Raw genomic sequence first — 18739 nt, 5'->3', positions numbered from 1 at the left:
AATCTAAAGACCCAATTGAACAAAGAAATGAGCTTGGTGGAATGACATGGGTCACTAGTACTGCTAAATTTGCTCAAGGAGATCATCTTTTTACTAGAGATTATAGAACTCACTTTTCACAATTCTCTTTTTCAAGAGAAATTTAAAGCAGATATTCATTTCATTAAAAACTAGTGGCATCAGTTCATCTCTTTAAATGGGGTGGTCCTAAAAGCAGATATTTTTGCAATGAAAGGATGGTAGACCACATGATTCGTATAAGCTTTAGTTGTTTATAGGACCCATCGAATGTGACTTGCAAAGAAGCTCTTCCACATATTTTCTTGCCTCTTCTTCCTTTTGTAAGGAGACAAAAGGGCTTTTCCCCATCTGTATACCTGGATTCTAGTCTGTCTTGGTCTCTACAACTACAAGGGTTTGGAGTTTGGACAGCAATTTTGATCTTTTCAGGTTACTGTGAAAGATTTGGGACAGACAATCGTAGCCATGGCATTCAGCGTGTCTATGATTTTCTTGGGGCCTGATGATTTTGGGTACGCTTGTTGTGTGGCCCCGATCTTTCTGATTGTTTATGGTTAGTTATGTGGGTAGTTCGAATAGTCCCATGTTCAGTCTTTAGTCAGACACTAGAAATTGACATTTAGCAAAAGAGACGGAACTTGTGCTAGACAGGGTTCTTACAATAAAAGCCGTTGGATCTAATCTGCAGATAACTTCTTATTTTCCATCAGATAATTAACATTACAGCTTGCAGCCATACAAATCCTCCTTGCTATTGTAGTGGTTTCAGATCATTGATTCTGATTGAGATCAATCCCTCTCCTCTAGCAGATCTAAGGTTATCTACCAATCAAAGCTTATCATATCTAGGTCCCACAGACCCATGAAATGCAAGGGCATCCCTCTTCCAAGTCTATTCGATCCTATGTTTTTCCCTCTTCCAAGTCTTATCATATTTTTGGTGTTTAGCTCTGCTGTTCTAGAGCTTGTTCCCCTCTCGTTTGTGAGTTTTGAGGCTGTTTTTGGTTTTCCCTGTTGTATCTCTCTTTTCTTTTAGTATATCTGGTGGGGGTCTTGACTAACCCCAGCTTACCCATCAAAAAAAAAAAAAAAAAGTCTATTCGATCCTATGTTTTTCCCCGTGCCTTTTCTTATTCCTAGGATAGAAATCTGAAACACCATAGTGTTAGGGATATGTGTCTTGTTTCCTTGTTTTTATAATAGGTAAGTAGGCTTATAAATGGATATTCGAAAATCCGATTACCGCCCGCATCCGAATCTGTTTATGAGATATCCGGCTCTTAGCGGATACGAATCTGGTAAATGGTACATCCGATCCGTTTAACATCCGAATCCGAGAAGTATATCCGTTTATCCCGAATATCCGGATCTAGATCCGTATATCCGAATCCGTATCCAGAATCATTTTATTTTTATTAATATTTATTATTAATAATATCATCAGATAAGATTTACATTTTTTAGGGAGAAACACCTCAAATATAATTAGATTTGCATTTTTGCCATCGATATATATATATATATATATATATATATATATATATATATATATATATATATATATATATATATATATATATATATATATATATATATGAGGAAAGTGTTGGTGAGCTTAAGCTCACCATAATCCCAAACACATTGGGGCCTACTTTGTTAGGATGATCCAAAGCATTCATTTGAAAGGCCCTTACATAGATGGGGTGTGTACCAAAAATCAGCTCCATAGGATCATCCTAACCCATCCATTTGTGGAGGTCAAAATGGACAGACATTATTTGTCCACAAATCTGCCCATTTTTGTCCTCCACAAATGGAGGGGTTAGGATGATCCTATAGAGCTGATTTTTGGTACACACCCTATCTATGATAGGGCCTTGCAAATGAATGGTTTGGATCACCACAGAAAATGTGGGACCCATGTGATTGGGGCGCTTAAGCTCACCAAACTTTTGGTGAGCTTAAGCGCCCCAATCACATGGGTCCCACATTTTCTGTGGTGATCCAAACCATTCATTTGCAAGGTCCTATCGTAGATAGGGGGTGTACCAAAAATTAGCTCCATAGGATCATCCTAACCCCTCCATTTGTGGAGGACAAAACTGGGCAGATTTGTGGACAAACGATGTCTGTCCATTTTGACCTCCACAAATGGATGGGTTAGGATGATTCTATGGAGCTGATTTTTGGTACACCCCCCATCTATGTAAGGGCCTTTCAAATGAATGCTTTGGATCATCCTAACAAAGTGGGCCCACATGTGATTGCGCGCTTAAGCGCACCATAAGCTTAGTGAGCTTAAGTGCACCAACAGTTTCCTCATATATATATATATATATATATATATATATATATATATATATATATATATAATATAACTCCCTAGTTTGCAAAATAATTGGTAAATAGTCCTTAAGAATTACGTAATAGAGTGAGCCCTTTGATATATGGAGATTTCCATAATAAAGTGAGCCCTTCCCGTAAAATAGTGGAAGATGGTGTTTCTCCAGCTAGTGTTATATGGTGTAAGCCTTTATAGTCCCCTACTTTTCTATAAGTACTATACGGACCACAACATAGGATGATCCAAACCGTCCGTGTGTTGGGACACAACGTAAATATTAAATAGGCTGTTCTCCAAAAATCATTTCCACAGGATGATCCTATAGATCAGAGGGCTAGGATCATCCTATAGAAAAAAATTTGTGTCTGACTTTTGCATGAGAAAACAGCCAAGTCAGCTGAATTAAATGAATAAGACAAAATTTGTAAAAAAGCCTCTGTGGCTGAACTTACATGCAAAAGTCGGCCGTGAAATTGTGTTTGGGGAAATTGCTTAGCAAATCCTTAATTAAAGGGATTTGCTAACCAATTTCATGGAAAGCCATTTCGTAGCTGGCATTTGCATGTGAAAATAGCCGGGCCCATTGTGGACCCCGATCCCGAGGACGAATGTGGCGAGGGACACGAGGTCCCCCGTCGATCCTCTAAGATCTCCACAATGTGAAGGAGAGCTCTACCAAGGAACTCTTGAAATGGTGCCACTCACAGCATGGGTGGCGATATAAGTGAGATACCTCTCGATTCCAGGACCGGCCCGGAACCCAGATGTACCTATAACAAAGAAGAGTCGCCATCCAGGGAAGTAGGCCCTGGATCCCATGAAATGCTCTGTTGCAACGGATAACCAGAGATACAAAAGTCCGTGCCTGATGACGAATGGGGAAGGTATTAAGCGCCCCCAATTCGCCCAAGTGCCAGCACCTGGTCTCTTATGCCATTTTTAATTAATTTTGAAGAGTTTTGGGCTAAAATCATGTGAAATGGGAACGAGTATCCCCGAGAAAACGTCTATCTAAGCATGCATGACCCGGGGATGGGCAAAAGAAGATAAACATCGAAATTCTAACTCATCGCATCTAGTCCTAACTCATCACATCTAGGAAAGCAGTAACATCCGCATGCACAGCTACAGCTAAGCAAGCAATATCAGATATGGTAAGCAGAAAAGCAGTAAACATCTACAGCTAAGCATGTGAAACTAAACGCACAAGGAATAAGCAAGCTGAAAGTAAACACACAAGGAATCAAAGACAAACACACGATAAGCTAAAAGATGCGACGAAATAAAGGAATCAGAAAATAGAAAATAGACGGTACGCGCAGGCCCCAAAATGCCAGGGAAAATAAAAGGGAACGTACGATAGGCTCAGGGAGCGACTCTAATGAATCAAGCTCAGCGATCCTGATCCGCTAAAGATCGGATAAGTCTCACGATCGTCATAGCCTATCGTTGGGCTCAGCGAGGACAGTCCCTGTGAAGGGGCCACGCTACGTCATCGCCCGTCCCAAAACCCGATGAAACGTCGGAAAACCGATAACACAGGCAAACCACGATCAAAATCGGAAATGAAAGGAAAAGAAGGCTCCGAGTGACCTGGCAATCACCATCCTTGCCGATTTTGGTTTTTTGTATTTTTAAGAAAAAGCTTGAAAGATATTTTTAGATGCTGAAATGATTTTTTTGAGGGATTTAAATGATTTTATTGAAAAGTTTGACTGAACTTGGGATGACGATCCCAAGCTGCCTACGTACCCTGTGAAAAGGGATCAAGCCAACGTAGTTCGAAACAGCTTTTCGAAAAACGCTTTTGTTGTTTTCTGATACTTTTTTGTTGTTTTTGTATTTTTGTTATTTGATTTTTATGAGTTTTTTATCCCTTTTGATCGAAAGGGGGTTTTGGCTCAGGAGGTTGCCGTCCGTCGTCGCCTAAACCCGACGAAGTGTTCCTGAAATCGATGGAATCCTAAAGCTTGAAAAGGATCCCGGGGAACAGGAGGAGAATGACTCCGAATGGAGAAGAAACCCTAGGAAATGGCCCTATAGCCGAAAGAATCCCGAAGCCCGAGTGGGATCCCTAAGAACATGAGGAGAGTAGTTCCGAAAAATAAAGGAAAACCCCTCAAACCCTGTGAAGACCCTAAGATAGGGAAAATGATGGGAAGGGCGAGGGGTTGGCTCAAGAAAAATTCCGTCATTGCCAGGACCTGGGGAAAAGTTTTCCAGGTCTATGGTATTCCGAAAACCGATGCAAAAACCGAGGATTAATACAGAACCTGAATAAAAGCGCATTTTGGCTCTAAGATTTATATGAACGAAAAGAAACCTGAAGGGCAAACTCATCTTTATGTACTGGATAGGCGTGACATTATAAACATCCATAACATGGTAATGCACATAGGGATCTGCCCGAACGTCATTACCTATCCCAAAAGATTTTTGCAATCTGCTTCAGGAAATGGGCTGATTGATTTTATACAATCTTAGCGGATTAGAAGCATTGGGCCTAGAAAACCTTTTGTCCGCGAAATCGAAATCATGAGTCAAAATAGAATTCGAAAGAGAAGGATAGAGACATTAAGGTCCAACGGAAAGGAGATTTAATAAGGTAAGAAATGAAGCAACCAAAGAAAAAGCTGAACAAATTACCTTTGATGTCGAACGAGAATTTCGCGCTAGAATCGTCCTTGTATCTTCTTCGTTTTACAAGATTCCGAATAGCCGGAGCTGCGGACTCGCCTTCTCTTCTTCCTAAATAGCGCTCTCTAGAAATTCTTCTTCACTCCTTGAGATCAAGCCACCAAGGCCTTCAAATATAAAACCTACCTTAATCTCCCTTCAAACCCCACCTCATAAACCCAATTTGGGCATGAGACCAAAATAGATGGAGGTATCTGACGGTAGGATCTGCAAATTGGGGTTAGTATATGGTGAGAGGGAGAAGAGAAGAGGGGTCGGTTTGGATTCTCAAGCGAGGATGAGGTGGGTTTGGGTTGCAAATGAAGAGGGCTTTCTTTTCTTCTTCTTTTTCTTCTATTTTTGCAGACGAACGAACAGGAGATGGGTTCGCAGGGAGTAGAGATCGATGGTGGCTGATGGGAATAAGATGGAGATGATGGGTTTAAAGGGATGATGGTGACCCAGGGTTTGGACGAAATAGGGGTTTGAGGGTTATGGGTTTGGGGATAGAAAAAAAATGAAAACCTACGTTCGTGGAAGTGGAGATGGCCGGTGAGAATGGAGAGGGGAAATCGAGATGGGTTTGATGGGGGAGATTAAGATAGAAGATGAGAAAAAGGGTAGATGAGATGGCTGATGGTGGTGGTTATGATGGTGTGATGGTGTTAATGGTGGAGATTTGCAGAGGTAGCTGACAGTGGAAGAAGAGATGGGTTTCAATTTTTGGAGGTACAGACAAAGGAGTTTCGGTTTTGGGGGTTGAGGGTGGTGAAGGTGGAGGATGGAAGGGGATTTTCGAAGGGTGGTGTTAGGGTGGAAATGGGTTTTGGGTTTCGGGTTGGAGGTTGAGGGTGGTGGCTGGTGGTGGCGCGGTGGTGAAGGAGGTTGGAGTGCGGTGGCTGAGGGAAAAGGGTTTGGTGGTGGAAGAGTTGGGTGGTAGGAACCGGTGGTGGTGGTGATGATTGGGTGGTTGCTGTGGAGATTAGCTCCGGATTCCGGCCGGCGGCGATGGAATCCGAGACCGAGCTCCCTTTCTTTCTTCTTCCCTCCCTCTCTGGATTTTCTCTTTGTTGTTCTGCTTTTTTTTTTCTTTTAAAAATAAATGAAGAAGAAGAAGTGGGAGATGGGGTGGAGGAGATGGTGGTTGCTGTTGGTGTTGGTAGAGAAGGTTGAGGGTGGTGGTTGCTGTTGGTGTTGGTGGTGGTGGAGAAGGTTGGAGGGTGGTGGCGGTTTGCAGGTTTTGGGTTTGGGGAGATGGTGGAGGTACGGTGGTGGCCGGAGGTTGGAGGTTGGTGGCGGTTTGCAGGTTTTGGGTTTGGGTTTGGGGAGATGGTGGAGGTGCGGTGGTGGCCGGAGGTTGGAGGGTGGTGGCGGTTTGCAGGTTTTGGGTTTGGGTTTGGGGAGATGGTGGAGGTGCGGTGGTGGCCGGAGGTTGGAGGGTGGTGGCGGTTTGCAGGTTTTGGGTTTGGGTTTGGGGAGATGGTGGTGGCCGGAGGTTGGAGGGTGGTGGTAGAAGGAGGAGAAAATGAGGTGGCTGCCAATCCCTTTCTTCCTCTCCCTCTCTCTGTTGCTGCCCTTTTTTTTTTTTTGGAAAATTAGCCTCCTCTCTCTACCCACAAGATTTTTTTTTATAGCTAGGGTTGAAATCCTCTTCTAATCTCAACCATCCATTCCCCTTTTTGATGAATTGGATCATCCCCACCCTTGATTCCTTATCCCTCTTGCCCTAATTCTATCCTAGAAACCCTAACACCTAGAGTGCCTAGCTGATCCAAGCCCTACACCTCATCTCTTTAATCTAATGGCCTATGTTTGTGGCTTGTAGAGAAAGAAATGCAAGCTTCCAAAAATGCCCTCCTTAGAGGAGGATTTTACACTTTTATCAACATCCCCATTACCCCCTTTTTTATTCGCTTTAATGGGCACCCATGCTCGGCTATCCCACCCCCTTTTTTATAAAGAGAAACATATATTTGCCCTCTCTTTCTTCCATGGACAACCCCTCCTAGTATACTTATTACCAATCCTTACACACAACAGGGTGGTCCCTGGTGAAAACGAAGGGCAAATAGAGGAGGCCTTGGTGGTTACCCAACTGGTACAGGCACATCTCTTCAGGAATTTCGGGATTCGGTTCGGGACCTCGACTCAACTTCGGGATTGGGATTTTATTTGATTTCGAGAATTTATTCGATTTTGGCGAAAATGGTCCGGTCAAAATGGGGTGTCTACACCCATGCTCAATATAGGGCTTTTGCTAGATTCAATAGGTTCTTTTGTTTGTATGTATCTATTCCCTGTGGCCCATGCTCCCATGCTCAATTGTTTTTTAGTCAATTTAAGAAGGGCAATGATAAATTCGCACCCCCCTGCAGTACACATACGCACTCCTTTTCGCAGCTTCTGACAACTTTGTTTTGACTAAAACCACATGGTTTCTTTAAAACTATGGGTTGGTTTTCACATTCTCCAACTAAAAAATTACAATCCATGTGACTTGTAAGAAATTTGGGTGAAATTTCGCATTAATTTTATGACTATCCATGTGACTTGTACGAAATTTGGATGAAAGAGGGTATTCTCGTTAATTTTATGACTATCAGTGGTAGAGGATAATCAAGATAAATAAAAAGAGAGGAAATGTAACAAATGAAGGGCTGAGATTAGTTGTGGTAAAGAGCCCTGGGTATAAAACTCTAAGCAGAGTTCGTGGGAGGGATTTTTTTTTCTTTTGCAGACAAAAGAGAGGGAGGGAGAGAAGGGATCGAGCCTCCAAGCTTCGGCAAGATCATCTTCTCCGGCAAAATCTCCGCTGGAATCCGGCCATGCCTCTGGCCTTGCCTCCTTTACAGCCACTACTATCACCAAAACCCTCTTCTTAAACCCCATTTCCACCCATTAAAACCCAAGATCCCCTGCAAACCCAACCTCGATTGCTACCTTAGCTTATACCTTTATCTCCTTCTACCTTCTCCCCAGCACTAAATCTAAACCCCAATCCTCCATTTTTGTTCCTCTGAAGCCCTATTCTCTAATCTCTGAACCCTTGAAATCGACCCCAATCCTCCAGATCTAGGATATTTGGCCTTAGATCTGTCTATCCTAAGCATAGATCTAAGCACCTTGGACCAGAAGCTGGGCCATTTCCTTTATCAGTGTTCTCTTCGGCACCGAGATCTACTCTCCGATCACCTCCTTCTTGTGATCTTTGTTGGAATTTGGCATTATCTACAACCCCTACAAATCTGAGGATCATTGGCGACTCTTCTCCGGATAAACGGATTCGGATATGAATTCGGACATTCGGATGTGAATTCGAATTTCGAATTCATCCGATAAACGGATTCAGATTTGAGTTTGGACATTCGGATGTGAATTCCAATTTACCTTATAAACGGATTCGGATAATATCCGAATTTGAACAATATCCTTCGGAATCGAATTTGAAAGAAAAAATTAAATATCCGTCGAATTCGAATTCTGATAGTGTATAATGGAATCGAATTCGGATTCGGATATAGCCATATCCGCTTCGAATTCAATACGTTTACAGCCCTATAGGTAAGTTGTGATCGAACCTCTGACCTCAGGATTGAAGAACATAATCTTTGGCTTAACCCCAGGTGTCTTGCTTCCTATGCAAATAGGAGACTTCCTTATGCCTTTTCTTTCTAAGTTTGACTAGGGGAGAGAAAGAGGGGGTTGGTTAGGTGTCATTTTACGTGCTCAACATTTCTGCATGGCAAAGTATGTCATGTCACAAGTCCTGCTCCGTTTGGTTGCCGGTATTTTTTTGGTTCCTGGGACTCTTGTGGAACAAAAACTTCCTGAGAGATTGGTGGGAAAAAAAACACCATTGAAGTATCCAGGTAAAATAAAAATCCCATGCTATGTTTGGTTGCTTGAACTGTTGGTTGATCGGACTATGGTGGAAAAAAAAAACTTTGTTTGGTTGCTTGAACTGTTGGGAAGAAAAAAAATTCTTCTCAAACTTATTTTTGGTTCCTGGGATTATTTTGTGGGATGGGATGAAAAGGCAATCATTACAATAGTGGGATTAAAAAAATTCACCACACAAGGAATCATTACAAGAGTCGGATTAAAAAAATTCTAGTGCTAAAAGGCAACCAAACATGGGATGGGACCAAATTTTACTGGCAACCAAACGGAGTTTTGAATCTTTTGAATAGCTAGGGAGATGTAGAAGATGTTTGCAGCTATGTGCTCGCTTTGATCAAATGCCCAATGGCCAGCTCCATGAGCAAGAAGATAGTTCCTACAACTAAACTTGGAATGTTTGAGCAAGTGGTAATGTAGGGATGGCTCTGAGACATCCCAACCAGATCTTACCTTCCTAGAGTGGTGAAGCTGGATTTCCCTCGTTTTAATAGATTGGAAGACCCTACAAGTTGTATTTGCGGGGCCGAACAATTTTTTTAATTTGACGAAATTCTGGAGGAAGACAGAATAATGTTGGCATCATTCAATTTGAAGAGGGACGCCCAATTATGTTTTCAATTGATGAAGGAGAACTCGATTGTTTCCATGCCTCAAGCTATCCTGGATCGACGCACAAGGAAGAATAAAGAAGAAATTTCGGTGCATTGGCAAGGCTTATCACCGGCTGATGCAAATTAGGAGAGTTTAGGAGATCTACGGTTGAGATTTTCAGATGTAACCCATGAGGACAAGGGTCTTTTCTTGGGAGAAGGAATGTTACATGCTCAGCCTTTCTACATGGAAAAGTATGCCATGTCACCAGTCCAGTTTTCAATAAATTGGAGTCTTGAGTTGTGTAGTGAGTCCTAGTAGAAGTCCACGTCTTCCCACTAGATATTTGGTAGTTGGTATTATCCCTTTACTAGTTTTTACCTTATTTCAGTTTTGAATCTTTTGTATAAACTGGGAACAATAAAGATAAGGACAACAGTTTTCATGCGCTATCAATTTGTTAGCTTAGTCTAATTTGGAGGTGCTGGTTTCCCTTGAACGGTTATTTTCTTCTGATGTTTCTTTTTCTTTCTTCCTTATATTTTTCGTACTCAAAGTAGGGAAGGGGAAGGAGAAAACTCCCTAGAAAAACATTTATATACTGGTTAATTGGCCCAATACGTGATATGTTACCCTTGCGCATGACATGTCCCTATTTCTATCCTAGTTAGATTAAGAGCGTAGGAAGAGATCAAGGTGGCAAACGGCCCGGCACGGCCCGACAAAATGAGGTCCGGATAGGCCGGGCACGGCACTGCATGGAAGGGTTCACGGGCCGTGCCGGGCCGAAATCCTAGAGGCTAGGCATGGCATGGCCCGCGGCCCCCGCTGTGCCATGACGTGCCGTGCCGGCCCGTGTTTTTTTTTTTTTTGAATTAAATTTTTTCTCGGAACTCCATGGGTATCAATGGAGTTCCGAGAATTATTTTTTTGAAACAGAACATTTCTCTTCCCACGGAGTTCCGAGAAATTTTTTTTTGAAACAGAACATTTATCGGAACTCCGTGGGTATCCCACGGAGTTCTGAGAAGTGTTCTCGGAATTCCGTGAATTCCCACAGAGTTCCGAGAAATGTTCTGTTTTAAGAAAAAAATTCTTTTTTTTTTCATATTTTGTGAATAATTTTCTTGGTCTCCTTTTGTCAATTTTATTTACAATTACTTTACAATAGTAATTTAGAAACAAAGATCAATTGTGCCCGGAATATTTATCCAGGAACCCGGGCGACACCTTTAAATTTTATTAATATCAAATATTATAATAAGAAAAGAGGAGCTGAGGAGGACATAGAACCTTGCCTCTAACCCTTTAAAGGAAAGAAAAGAGAAAAAATAAATACAACTTTGAAATTACAACAACTTCTAAATTAAAAGTCTTCAGATGATGAGCTTGAGCCTTCCAATCCTTGTATTCTAGCATCTGCATCAAGCCAGTCCTTCAAGCATACACATACCTCCAATGTTTTTTATGACATTTTGGTTCTTTTGTCTTCTAAAATCCTGTTACATGTACTAAATGCGGACTCCGATGCTACTGTAGATGCCGGGGGAGGGGGGTAGTATATCACGTGCCATGATGGATAGCACTGGATATGTTTTCTCATTTGCTTTCCACCACGGTAAAATTTCAAAAATTTCCCCTTCTTCGGGATTGATATAATGTTCATTTTCCAAATACAATGATAACTCATTGCAAGATGTTTCACCAACACTACTAGGTTTTGCTCTTTTTAGGCTTATTAAAGTAAAAATTAGATTATTTTTAGGTCTCTAGCTCGTAGAAGAACTGGGTCTTCTTTGTCCATATTCCACCTCATATATATGATACATAGACCTTAATAATAATTTAATTTCATTTATACTATTCCCTGAATCTTCAGGATCATTACCGAGGTTGTTATTGCACTCTTCTAACAAGACTTCTGAACCTTGTAACTTAAACCTAGGGTTCATTACTGTATTGAAGGAATATAAAAGTGGAATTTCATTAAACTATTTTTTAAATTTAGCCTCCATGATTTCAATTATTTTTTCATGTCTTTCAGTTTTTTTTTTTTAAAGTAAGCGTGATGTTATATAAGTTACTCATAATTATGTTTGAGGTTGGTTTGTAAACATCAGAAAAAGCATTAGTTGCAGTATAAAAAACTTCAAGAAAACTCATGAAACCCTCACAAGTGTTCCAATCTGGGAGACCTACAGTGTAACAGAGAGGTTGAGGTATATTTTCATTACCAAATGATTGAATTAAATTTTTATATGGGAGGCAATGTTTCAACATTAAATAAGTTGAATTCCACCTATGTCTAACATCTAATTTGAATTTAGAAAATTCTTTCCCATAGGTGTTGCATAATTTTGCAAATTCTTGTCTTCTAAACATTGAAGAATTGATAAATGTAATATAAGTTTTAATATTTTTTTATTTGTGGGTCAATAAGAGCTAAACCATCTTGCACAGCCAAATTTAAAATATGGCATGCACATCTAATATGAAAAAGTTTTTCACTTTAAATAGGTTTCAATTCAGTTTTTAATAATTCTACTGGGGAAATATTATTACTAGCATTATCTAGAGTTATAGAAATTTTTTTTTTGTAATATTATATTCACGAGCAGCATTTAAAATATGTGTTGATATAACATTTTCAGTATGTGGGTAATCAATAAGACTAAAGCTAATAATTATTTTTTCTAAAAGCCAATTAGAGTTGATATAGTGTGCGGTTACACAAATATATGAATAACCCTTTTTGGTACTCCAAATATCGGAAGTAAGTGCAATTTTTTCATTAAATCCTTCAAAATATGAAATCAATTGTTGTTTACTTCATTAAATTTTTTACAACTGTCTGATTTTAAAGTGTTTCTAGGTACCCTTTTAAAAGCAGGATTTAAAGCTTGTTTAGCATATTTTTCAAAAATGTTTATCTTCTCCAAAAACAAATGGTTGTTCAGAGTGTATAACGTATGTGGCTATTTCTCTTCTATTATTATCATGAGAGTAGGAAAATATTCCTATTGAACTAGACGTGCGACTTAGTTGGGTTTGCTTAGGGTCTAACGGGCCATGCTTTTTACCACAAGCGTCAGCATGCCTTTTTAAGTGGCCCGTTCCACCCAAAACATTACAACTAAGATCCCTTTTACAATGTTTACAAATTACCCTAACTTCTACTTTCCCATCTGGACTTGTTATCTCTTCATGAGTGAAGGTAGATCAAACATTTGAAGTTCTAACCCTTTTAACTTTAGAGCGAGAATGAGCTTGGCTCCCACTAGCACTAAGGCTGGGTTCATTTTCGACTCCAATTCCAACCTTGTCTTCACTCCACTGACCTCCAAAACAAGCTTCCATTAACTAATCATTGCCCATGACTTGGTTGTTGTCATGGCCAATGTCGGGGTAGAAAACTTCTTCCGAATCAGCCATTAAGAGAGGTTTAAAAAAAAATTAATGAAAGGAGAATTATAATTAAATATTTAAATGGGTACCAACCTCAACCTATTTGAGCAAAATCTCACCCTCTTGTTGATCGCCAATCGTCGCCCTCTTGATGAGTACTTAGTGCTACTAAGTAGAGAGCGAGGGAGAAGTTGATTGGAATAGAGAGAGGGTGAACTTATTAGGGAGAGAGATAACTTGATTAGGGAGAGAGAGAAGTTAATTGGAGAGTTTAGATAATAGAGAGAGAGTGAGCTTTGGTGAGAAATGAAGGGGGTGGAAAGTTGTATTTATAGGATTGGGTGGGTTATTTTTTGACTTCCCAAAATACCCCCAATAAATAGTTGTTGGGGGTACTTTGGTAAAAGACATGAAATGACTTAAATATCCATAAAAAAGAGTTGTTTGGGGGTTAATTTGGTAAAAGACATGAAATGACTTAAATATCCACAAAAAGAGTTGTTGGGGATTGTATTTAGGGAATGTAAAAGATTTAAACAATGAAAATCCCAAAATTTCCTAAAAAAAAATTGTTGGAGGGTTAATTTGGTAAAAGACATGAAATGACTTAAATATCCAAAAAAAGAGTTGTTGGGGAGGGTATTTAGGGAATGTAAAAGATTTAAACAATGAAAATCTCAAAATACCCCCAAAAAAGAGTTGTTGGGGGGGTTACTTTGGTAAAAGACATTAAATGACTTAAATATCCACAAAAAAGAGTTGTTGGGGAGGGTATTTAGGGAATCTAAAAGATTTAAACAATGAAAATCCCAAAATATCCCCCAAAAAAGAGTTGTTGCGTGGGTATTTTCAGGATTTTATGAAAATATATGTTTTGGACGAAAATACCCCACAAAGTAGCCGTTTGAAACAATTTTTGGGAGGTATTTTCGGGTTTTCCTAAAAAAAAATGCATTTTCTAAATTGGAACAGGGTTCGTGGGCCGTGCCGGCCCGTTTGCCAACTTGAGGAAGAGACACCCGATCTATAAAAGGAGAAAAACCCCTGACCAAGGGGTGGTGAGAGGTGAGAGAGAGAGAGAGAGAGAGAGAGAGAGAGAGAGAGAGAGAGAGTTTCTCATGTGGTGAGAAATTGAGAGGGGTTTGTTCTCTCTCTCTCTCTCTCTCTCTCTCTCTCTCTCTCTCTGTTTCTGTGTGTGTACGTCTTGGTTAAGAGACATCGGGAAGGGCTGTGGTTTGTGGGTTTCGGCCTAATCCATTGTAAGAAAACTTAGTGTGCATCTTGTGGTTTGTATATTTCTACTACTTTCCTTCTTTGGGCGCGATCGGATCGGATTTTATTTATCGATTTTCTCAACACATGGCGCCAAAGAAGAATCTACTCCAACACAAGAAAATTGTCCCAATTGTTATGACATCACACCTTAGATGAGTCCCCGGCCCTGTTATCTCTAGTACCCATAGAATGGTCGAGTCCTAGGATCCTGCTCCCCAACCAACCAACAAGTTACAGGAAATGTTGGCCGCCATGTTGAGAAGGTAGAACAATTGTAAAAAAACAAAAAAAACCAATAGCAAATGAAGAAATAGTGGAGTGACAAGTTTTGTCCTGCCTCCTCTCATAACTTGTCTACTAATACCAAGATGTAAGAACTCCGACCATTCAACTTCTTTTTTTTAGATATCAGTGAAAATGAATCATATAGGGACAAGCTCCTCTTAAAAAAGACTGAGAAATTAGAAGAAGATATGTGAAAGATAAAAGAAAGTGATACAAAGGTCTAACCATCAATAACCTATCTTTGTTTCCCAAGAACAAGCCCCCAAAAAGTTTCAAGATGGCAGAATTTGAAAAGTTTGATGGTACTGAGTGCCCTACCATGCACCTCAAGTTAGTCGTAGAATTTCTCCACCCCAGGGCTTAGCAGTGAGCAGAATACTCAATTATTCCAAATGTATCTCACTAGGGCTACTCGAAGGTGATTGCTTACATTGGACAAATTTCACATATAGATATGGAATTGAAGGACCTTCGAGAACAGTCTGTCAATAAATTTTCCTATGGCACCGGAATGGATATTACCCTGCGAGGTCTAGGGACAACCGCCAGTGTGGAGGAGAGTCATTCTCCGCTTTTGTTAATAAATGGAGGAAGAAGTTACCCCAAATGATCGATAGGCCATCAGAAAAGGAACAGATTCAGATTGTTCTTAATTAAGAACTTAACCCCTCAATACATTAGTATATGGCCCTCTAATGCTACCCAAGCTTTGAAGCCCTTATCCAACCAGGGAATCAGATACGAGGAAGGTTGAGTTCAAACAATACATTAGTATATTTTATGTTCAGTAACTATCTGTAAATGCTCACATGCGATTTTTGATCGACTTTCTTATTTTAATCCCTTTTGACTCCAATAATGACCTTTCTTATTTGATCACTACATTTGATTGTTACAGGAATCAAACGGAAGTTTTTCCCCTACACCCTACTACTTCGATTGCATATGAACTTTTCAGTGGCTCAATGTTTCCCTTGTAATAATAAACGTAGAATAATTATGAATAAAATTATCATTGATTACCTTTTGCTACTTGGGATTTCATCTTTTATTGCTATATGACCATGAAAGCTGAACATTTCTTTCATTATTTCTGAACCATGTTTCGGTCATGGAACGTTCTTGTGGTGATCTCTAAAACAGATGAAGATTACTGTTTATTACATTCCCATAGTAGAGAGTTTTCATCCTCCTTTGTTATGATCATAAACTCAGTTCATTTCTGTTGTTGATAAGTAGAAGTTATGCATAAATTAAATTCTCTTTCATCTTATTTAATATGAACCTTTATCGATAATTATGCACAAATTAGTTCATATACCTTTTTATACTCCAATTACTATTTTTTATTATAATAATCCAGGTAACTGATCACTTCTGGTGTGAAGAATGTCAAAAACTTAATGAAAAACTGCAAATGACTATAGCTTGTGTTCATAGGAAAATAGTTTGCTGGAGAAGCATACAGCTAAATGGACATCTCCTTCCTCCAACTCCCTCAAAACCCAATGTCCATGGTTCCTCTCTTGGCAACCTCGCAGGTATCGGAGGAGTTTTTAAGAATAACATTGACGACATCATTCTTTTTGGGCCCGATTGGTTTAACTAGTTCAACTGAGACCGAGGTTCGTGCCCTCCATATGGGCATGTGTAATTTATTGATCACGAAATAAAACGATTAAAATCAAGTAATAACAAAAGAAACAGATGTTAAGACGGCTCGAGTCTCATGGTCTTTGGCACAACATGTAGAACCATAGTTTCCAATGCTTGCCACCACGTGGATGGTAACCTTGAGATGGAAGGTAATTATTTCGTTGGCTAAATGTATTAATGATAGCCCAGGGAGATTAGCCAAATTTCTGGATGAGATTAGTGCTATGCAAAGTGATTGGCACATTTCTTTTCTCACACTCCCATGAGTGCTAACAATCTAACTAATCGGTTTTCAAATCAGGGGTAATGAGTGATTCTTTTCCCTTTGACGTGCACCTGTATTCTCTATCTATATTGTCATCTTTTTCAAAAAGTAGGCAAATAATTTGATTGCTGTTTCTTATTGAATGACAAATTTAATTTCCACGACAATCCATCCAAATTTCAGAAAGAGTTAACTGAGCAAGCTAAATCATCAATGATAAATGAGAACCCGAAAACACCTTCTGTACACAATAAACAGCAGTTGTGGAAGCTTTGAAGGCAGAAGAAGAACAGAATGACACAATTAGCTCAAAAGAGAAGACACTAAAGAAGCCAGAAAAGATACTGCCATGTCCTCGTAGTAACAGCCTCGACACAAAGTTCTGTTACTACAACAATTACAATGTCAACCAACCTCGGCATTTCTGTAAGAACGGCCAGCCTGAGTCAATACACATGAACCACTTCATCATGATCCGTTGAAACCCAATGGCACCGTTCTCAGTTTTAGCTCAGATGCACCACGCGGTGAGTCGATTGCATCTGTGTTGAATTTTTCGTGAAAACAGTGCATAAATGCCAGTGGAATGGGTTCCATAAAACAGAAGAACAAAGAATTCCAGTGTCATGTAGCGGAGAGTAGTGGAGAAAATGGAGGTGAGCACTCAAGTGGGTCTCTTGTCTTGGCTTCTAATTTGAGAGAAGAAGGTAATCCGGAGAAGGAGAAAAAGGTGTTGAGCACTCAATTGACTCTTCTATCTTGGCTTCGAATTCAACCGAAGATCATAATCCGGCAAAGGTGAAAACAACGATGAGCACTCTAGAGGGTCTTCTGTATTGGCTTCGAATTCGACTGAAGAAGGTAATCTGGCAAACTTGCAAGAGCCAAGAAGGCGGAACTGTCAAGTCTTCTCTTCTCAGATTCCATGCGTACCAGGGACTCCATCGAGTTGTCCATCAAACTCAACTCAACGGAGCCCTCAGCTAACACAGCCACCTGCTTTATGTCCTTCAAGATTTCCCATGTCATTTTATCCTGCACCAGCTTATTGAGGTTGTAGCATCCCCGGCACGTGGACTGTTCCTTGGATATCACCAGCATCTTATTTTCGAAACACCGGATCTCCCCGGCTCTGGTTCTAATTCTCCATCCTTAGGCAAGCATTCAGGAGAAGGAAACAGGCTTAAAAAAGGTGATCTATTGAAAGAAAGAAACACAAACAAAACAATTCAGAAAGATGACTGTGGATTCCTAAGGCGTCGTGGATTGATGATCCTGGTGAAGCTGCGGGGAGGTCTATATTGACAAGGCAGATTTAATCAATAACAGGTAGCTTTTCAAGGCCTTCCAATCATAGAGCTGAAACCTTCCAGATGTTGCACGCACACCATGTGGCACTTTTGTGGTCACTGAACTTCCATGAGAGCTCATAGTGGATCAGTAAGCTGGCGAAAATTTGTTCTTGTAAATTTTTAAAAGTTCAGCTCATGGAATGAGGTTGCACCACTGAACTTTGGCACAGCACCACACTAAGCTTTAATGATGCAAAAGGTTGAATTGAAGGAATTGGAACGGAAACCGATTGTTGGAAATTTTTTTGCGGATTTTCTCCTGGTTTCTTTATAGAAGAACTTATTTCAGAATAGCCCAGATGGCCAATGGTTTAAGCTTCCCTATAGAAATATGAACATGTCCTCTATTTTCTTAGTTCAAGTGGTCTGGTGAGTTTGTGTATACCTATGTATCTATATTACATAGTTCTAATGGCTTGGTGAGTTTGCAGAAAAGAATCTCTTTTTATATCTATATGACATGGTTCTAATGGTTTGGTGAGCTTGCAGAAAAAGTCCGTCTTTATATCTCCTTAAAAATGCTTAAAAATGATAATCTACCTCACGAATTATATCACATGTTTCTCTGAAACTGAAAATACTGAGTGATGGGTTTCGGTCTACTTTCTCCATCCTGATAAACTACTTGTCAAATTTTCAATATGATCATAGCTAACTACAAGGATGATGCAGTGATGCAACAAGAGATTAAGTTGGTGTCACTTACTTCATGAAATTCTTAAGTTCCAGTGTCCCTATGCACACTGAAAACTGAAAGAAGGACAGAATATCTGGTAAGATGAAGGAAGAGCACCCTTCTTTGCATGCGCATGCCTAGAAAATAACCAAAGATTTCCTCTATATAGGTCTGGATGAGGCCAAGGGTTTTGTACTCATTCCTTGATATTATGATTGAAATAATACAAAGAGCCAAAAAAAGATTGGAAATTTTGGCAAAAGATATTCTTTGTACCGCCATCTCTTTTGTGT

At 39.9% G+C, this 18739-nt stretch overlaps 1 pseudogene; it reads left to right on the top strand.

Moving 5' to 3' along the window:
* Positions 1-6164: 6164 nt before the first annotated feature.
* Positions 6165-17985, top strand: LOC143848912 (cyclic dof factor 2-like; annotated as a pseudogene).
* The last annotated feature ends 754 nt before the right edge of the window (positions 17986-18739 follow it).

Source organism: Tasmannia lanceolata, unplaced genomic scaffold, assembly GCF_043159265.1.
Source record: "Tasmannia lanceolata isolate RefF3 unplaced genomic scaffold, GAP_Taslan_0.1 ptg000016l, whole genome shotgun sequence".
In the NCBI taxonomy this organism is placed as follows: domain Eukaryota; kingdom Viridiplantae; phylum Streptophyta; class Magnoliopsida; order Canellales; family Winteraceae; genus Tasmannia; species Tasmannia lanceolata.
The sequence above is the reverse complement of the archived record's forward strand: the minus strand, read 5'-3'. Positions and strand labels throughout refer to the sequence as shown.